The 6,419-nt window shown below is 36.0% G+C and overlaps 1 long non-coding RNA gene across 1 annotated transcript; it reads right to left on the bottom strand.

Annotated features, from left to right (window-relative positions):
* Nucleotides 1-2,659: 2,659 nt before the first annotated feature.
* On the bottom strand, nucleotides 2,660-5,495 carry LOC144988925 (uncharacterized). Its single transcript, XR_013653016.1, has 5 exons — nucleotides 5,318-5,495; nucleotides 4,738-4,795; nucleotides 4,534-4,595; nucleotides 3,629-3,724; nucleotides 2,660-3,139 (listed from the first exon to the last, which is right to left on the bottom strand). It is a non-coding gene; the product is annotated as an uncharacterized LOC144988925 (long non-coding RNA).
* Between the last annotated feature and the right edge of the window lie 924 nt (nucleotides 5,496-6,419).

Here is a 6,419-nt window from a genome sequence, read left to right as displayed (position 1 = left end):
AACGTTAAATATGCATAAACTGCATAATTCAAACCAAATTCACGTTAAGAACCATTGGCCGAGACCCTCTAGAGACATCTGCGCACGACGACAAATGACAAATGCAAGACTCACGCATGTATCACGGAACATCAAAGTATTATACATGCTCTGTGTTCACACTGGACAAGGAGGGAGGGGCTTCTTCTTCTGATTTTTTCTAGTTTACTAGTGCAGGTCCACCACCCGCAGTTTGGTGCAAAATATTGAAGCGGTGCAAATAAACCTCCGTAACAATAAATGGAACGCACAAACGTCAACCATTAACTTCTCCTTTATGATTAATTTTAAAACAGTGAGTACTTCTGTGAATGGAAAGGGGACGCAATCCACGCGTCACTACCAAATCGGAGTCCCTGATTGGTCAAAGTTTAACCTAGATTTAACTTTCAACGCTCGTTCAATGGCCACACGTTTTGTACGTAGAGCCTCAAAACTGTCATAGAAACGTGGGTAGCTCCGCATGAATGTGAGATTTGGAACGCGGATATGAGGGGCCGTATAAGACATTATTTATTCTGAACCATTCACATTCATACATTCTTGCTCTCACAGTCATATATACTCTCTTTCGCATACATATATTCTCTTACGCATCCATATATTCTCTCTCTCACATTCATACATTCTTGCTCTCACAGTCATATATACTCTCTTTCGCATGCATATATTCTCACTTGCACATCCATATATTCTCTCTCTCGCATGCATATATATTACTTTACACATACATACATTCTCACTCTCATTGTCACTCTTAAAAAAGAATGTATGTATGTGAAAGACAAGTATATATGAACGTGTGAGGAAGAGTTTATATGTGTGTGTGAGAGAGGAGTATGCATGAAACGGAAGTGACTTTGCATGAAAAGGAAGGCAGATGATTTCTCGTGCTCTGATTGGACGAGAGGCCGCCACCTCCCATTTTGAACAGACGCTAACACGAACCAATAAGAAGGCCATCGGAACCTTAAGAAATATTTTATCTTCACCTCAAGTGGTCACAAATCTGTCTGCATCTCTAGAGACACAAAGGAATGTCTCAAATACCAATAATGGTAATAGAAGTGCCACCGAAACAGAAAATCCGTATCCACCTTATTCCTAGCCCCCATGAGCCTTTGCGTGAATTATGGGCGACACTTCCTGTAGACGCTGGAACACGCATTTACATTAAAACAAATTCCTCTTGTTTTCGATCCATAACTACATATAAATGTGGGAAAACCAGCTGTCATTTCTTAAAAAAGGCAACGGTGAGGTGGAGATGAAATATTTGTTAAGGTTCCGATGGCTGCAGGACCCCCGTGGCTACTTCTTGCCGGTTCGTTTTTTTTTTTAAATAAACTTTATTAACAATATCCTGCACATACAAAATACCAAACACAAAACTCCACTGTGTGCAAAATACAATCTTCACGTTCGCCATGAGAATGAACAAAAAAACATAATGATAACCATGTAAAACAGGTTATGCAAAAAGAAAACAAAAATAATAAGGCAAAGGAATCTGTTAAAGTTTCAGGAGAGACCATGTTTCAACTGTTCTGACAGCTTTTTTGTTAGTGGAAGATTTAATACTGTTCACATACAAAACCATTTCTTTCTGAAAAACATAAAACACGGTTTTTTTGTTGGCATATTTACACTTGTGTATAAAGTATTTAGCCATAATTATAAGTAAATTAACTACATATATTTTTTCTGCATTAAGTCTTTCTTGTGTAAAATATCCAAAAATAATATGCTCGTAAAATAATCTATAATCTTCACATAGATGAGTTCTTATAAAATGTATCACATCTTTCCAAAATAGTTGAGTGAAATAGCAAAACCAAAAAAGATGAGGCACAGTTTCTGGTGAGGAATGACAGAATGAACAGTTTATGTCCAGATCTTTTTTAAACTTAGTAAAGAAATGTTTCACTGGATAAAATTTGTGAAGAATTTTGAAAGAAATTTCTCTGATTTTATTGGTGATGAAATACTTTTGTGGCAGGGTCCAAACCTTTTCCCACTGAATTCTACATCCAAAGCTGTTCCAGTATGAGATAACGGTTTTGTGGCAATCTCATTTTGAAACAGAGAACAGATACTTTGATTATTCCTGCTAGCTGAAAAACATACCTTTCCACAACACAAGTCTGTTAATTTGGGATTTCTTGCTTGTTCATGTTAGCGTCTGCACTGTAATCCCTAGCGAGTTGACTGAATTTAAAAAATATTTTGTAACAGATTACGCAACAGTTAAGTTATATTATTAAAACTTTTAAGTTAACATTTATTAAAATTCATATTGTCAGTTGGCTTACATTTGTATTTCATAAAAAATATTAAGATTCCTCAACTTATAAAAGAGAGATTATTTACTTAAAGTTTTTAATATTTTCCAACTAAAAAACGCTTTAACTAACTATATTTTTATATTACTCAACTCATAAAATATGTAAAATTCACTCAAATGCTTTATAAATTCTTTAACTCATTAAATGTGTAGCATTGAAAATATTTAAAATTCTTCAGCTTAAAATGTATTCTAAACAGAGATATTGATACTGCCCCACTACATTTTAAAAGCTAACATTGATAAAAACCAACAAACGTGAAGGCCACACAATAGTGATTGCTTAATACACTTTTTTTAATTGCTCTTTAAAAAAAAGCACAAATATCAAGAGGATGAAGAAACAATAAGTGCAATAAAACTGCATTATAAGAGTGCCACACAACATATTGACAAAAAGAGTATGTTTTGTATTTTACGGCAGAAAAAGCAAATGATCACAACAAAACACATTAGTTACATAACACTTAAACCAACAAATAGTCCATTCTGGAAGACTCACTCAACGAAACATTCTTCAGCGTCAATAAATGTCCTTTCAGTGGTTTGCTGTCCTCAAGGCTCAAGACAGCATTCTGAATAAATATGAAGGCAAGTTCAAGTTTTTTGGGGTGCTGTAGGTCCAGAGCATAGATATCCCCGAAGAGTTAGAAGAGATTAGTCAGCCAGATGTGTGGGACCACTGACGGCAGCATCAGGAGCATCACCACGACAACTGAGAAGATACCCACAGCAGTGTCTGTGAGGTCTGGTATTCTGGAAAATACAAAACAAAAAACACAGATGAGTTCAGACCCTCAAAGATATTCATCACACTAATGTCCAAAACTGACATTCCTGCCATCTGTCAATAGGAATCTTTTCATGCTAACATTCTGTTAGCTTTTAATCAACTGGCTATGATGTTTTAAGGACCAACTCCAATTAAAATTGTGTTTTTAAAAAGTTCTTTAGCATTTTTCTGAAGGAGGACATTTATAAAATAATTTAAGACTAAACCTTCATTTTTCTTTATTCAAATAATGATGGATCAGGAGCAGAAAAGGTAAACGAAACTCCACTCCTTCCAATCAGGAGTCCCTGATGTTCGCCTTTCATCTTCCGTCTCAGTTTTAAAACCATTTAAAAATATCACTCAGTTTACAAACTACAAACAATTGCCCTATTTATTATGTCACTCAATAAAATCTCAATCAATATTAAAGGATTAGTGAAAACCATTGACAGGGAGTCGTGTGCACTTACTGTACAGGTCTTGAAGAAGTTGGAGGCATCTTCATGCAGATAAACAGGAAGTGCAAGGAGGACAAGTGCCCGTCTCATGTTCACGTCACGCTGGTCCTAAAAGAATAAAAAGAAATATCCATTACCATTGAAGCAAATGCAGAGCAAACACTTCCAATATTTACTTAAGGAACTTTAAGAAATAATAAAATGATACCTTTTCTAGATGTCTATTTCTAGTAAGAGGACAATACAGTGTTTATGTCATGATCCACTTCAGGTCAAAGACCCAAAGTCATTTTTAAGGCAAGTTACACCTTGGCTTCTTACAGCTGTTTACAAATGATTTGTTATCCGTTTTTGAATTATGCACATTAGAAATTCACCTGGAGGTCATAAATCCTAACCAAGCTGGCCAGTTCCTTTCTGTTTTGGTGGACTTAGTCTCAGAAAGGGCAGCTTTAAGTTACACAAACATGTAAAAACTGCACAATTTCCTGACTGCATCTACTCTACATAAATCCATTTCAGATCTTGACAGATGAGTTTTCATGGTTTCAAATGATGGAATGGTGCTAATGCAACATCATTTTATTATTGTAATATACTGTCATAAAGACATGACAATATTCCAAAGTGTCTCCACATACATGGCAGTGGAAACACTTTGGAATATTGGCTATGTAGTACTGCAGTATTATATGTAGTACTGCATAGTGCCAAAGTAACAGAACACAACTTGCACCTCCATTCCATTGTGCCACCTTCAGCCTGCAATCTAAATATGTTTAGTTAAATTGTAAATAATTTCAGCTCTATTTAGACCTTTGGCTAGTTAAAATGTGCATAAATGTTTCCATGCTGCCGTATAAATCTAATAATGGTAATAGTTCAGGATGAATATATTAAATAAGTATAAAACTCACCCACTGACACCTCTTTTCTGGTGAAATGGTGACTTTCTGGTGAACTTTCTGAAGTTCAGTATCTGAAAAAGTCCAAAAGAGATTTTTCAATGTTAAAAAATGTTTCAATTATATTCTGATCAAAAAACATTTATTGCACTACACAACCTATTGCATTTTTTGTTTTTTTAAAATAGCTCTAGACAAATAACTGAGACAAGTTACCTGGCTGGCCTTGGCGTCTACCTGGAGGTGAAACACTGAACACTCTGTAGTTCGGTACCTGAACACAACACGAGCACGTTGATTAATTTATTTTTACAAAAACTTTTTTTATAACGGAGATCAGTGATTTATAAAAGCTTAAAGCTGCATTCAAAACCCAATGCTTCCATGTAGCAACCAGGCTTAAAACTGTTGGCGGTAGCTCCTCCCACACAACCGTTAGAGGCTTTGAGTGACATTTTTGGACAAATGTCCAGCAGCAAACTTTAGCCACAGACAGAGGCCTCCAACGCGAATTTCACACGCGGATCATGTTTAGTGTGATTGCAGCATAACAGATCATTTCTACCTCTGAAAAAAAAAAAACCCTCATCACTGTCGTAACTTACGGGCAGAGAAATGCATTTTGGGTTTGGCTCGCCATACGTCTGCTATGACAAACTAATCATGTATACATTTCCACATTAATCTCTAAAACAATCATAACACACATATGTTTAAACAACAGTAAATCACATTTACGGTAGTATAAGAGCATTTTTAAAGCATTCATTCAAAATAAACCATGAACGATACTTACCAAATTAAATCAGGGCTGAAGACAAGACGGCACCATCAGCGATGAGGCGGATGAAAAAAAAACCGAGGTTGGGGCGTCTTGAAGCGGGACGAAATCGCAACGCTTTGCAGAATAATAAAATGCTCGACTTTCAATTTCAAACGTCGCATACTCGCATTCGGCAAATCCAACATGGCCACCTGAGCTAACGTAGAGATAACGAAAGACCCTCCCACCAGTACGTGATGACGTCATGACGCTACTTCAGGGATCTCAAAATTTTTGAGTGCTAGATACAAATAAGCTTTAAATTATTTAGCACTGTTAAGTTAAATTTGAAAAAATCTTGATAGAGCTTAATACTTTATAGTTGAATCAACTACAAAATGACATTTAAGTTGTGTAACCTTAATAGTTATGAGTCAGTACAAGTGATAGGGTTTAGAGTGTGTTCAAAATGGGAGGTGGCGGCCTCTCGTCCAATCAGAGCACGAGAAATCATCTGCCTTTCGTTTCATTCAAAGTGCCTTCCTTTTCATGCAAAGTCACTTCCGTTTCATGCATACTCCTCTCTCACACACACATATAAACTCTTCCTCACACGTTCATATATACTTGTCTTTCACATACATACATTCTTTTTTAAGAGTGACAATGAGAGTGAGAATGTATGTATGTGTAAAGTAATATATATGCATGCGAGAGAGAGAATATATGGATGTGCAAGTGAGAATATATGCATGCGAAAGAGAGTATATATGACTGTGAGAGCAAGAATGTATGAATGTGAGAGAGAGAATATATGGATGCGTAAGAGAATATATGTATGCGAAAGAGAGTATATATGACTGTGAGAGCAAGAATGTATGAATGTGAATGGTTCAGAATAAATAATGTCTTATACGGCCCCTCATACGCGGAAGCTTGAAAGTTACACGTGGTTACATAGACTTTTCATTGAAAGTGGTCGCTTGAACAAGTGTTGCTGAACGCTGTGTGAACATAGCTTAAGGGAAATTGTAGAGATAATTTATCGCATATTCAGATAGTCAGATTTTTTGCATACTCAGTGGTTAATTACCCAGGAACTACTGAAATCATATGTTTGAGATAATGATTGACT

This window comes from Oryzias latipes, chromosome 22, assembly GCF_053564925.1.
Source record: "Oryzias latipes strain Hd-rR chromosome 22, Olatipes_Hd-rR_3.1".
In the NCBI taxonomy this organism is placed as follows: Eukaryota; Metazoa; Chordata; class Actinopteri; order Beloniformes; family Adrianichthyidae; genus Oryzias; species Oryzias latipes.
The sequence above is the reverse complement of the archived record's forward strand: the minus strand, read 5'-3'. Positions and strand labels throughout refer to the sequence as shown.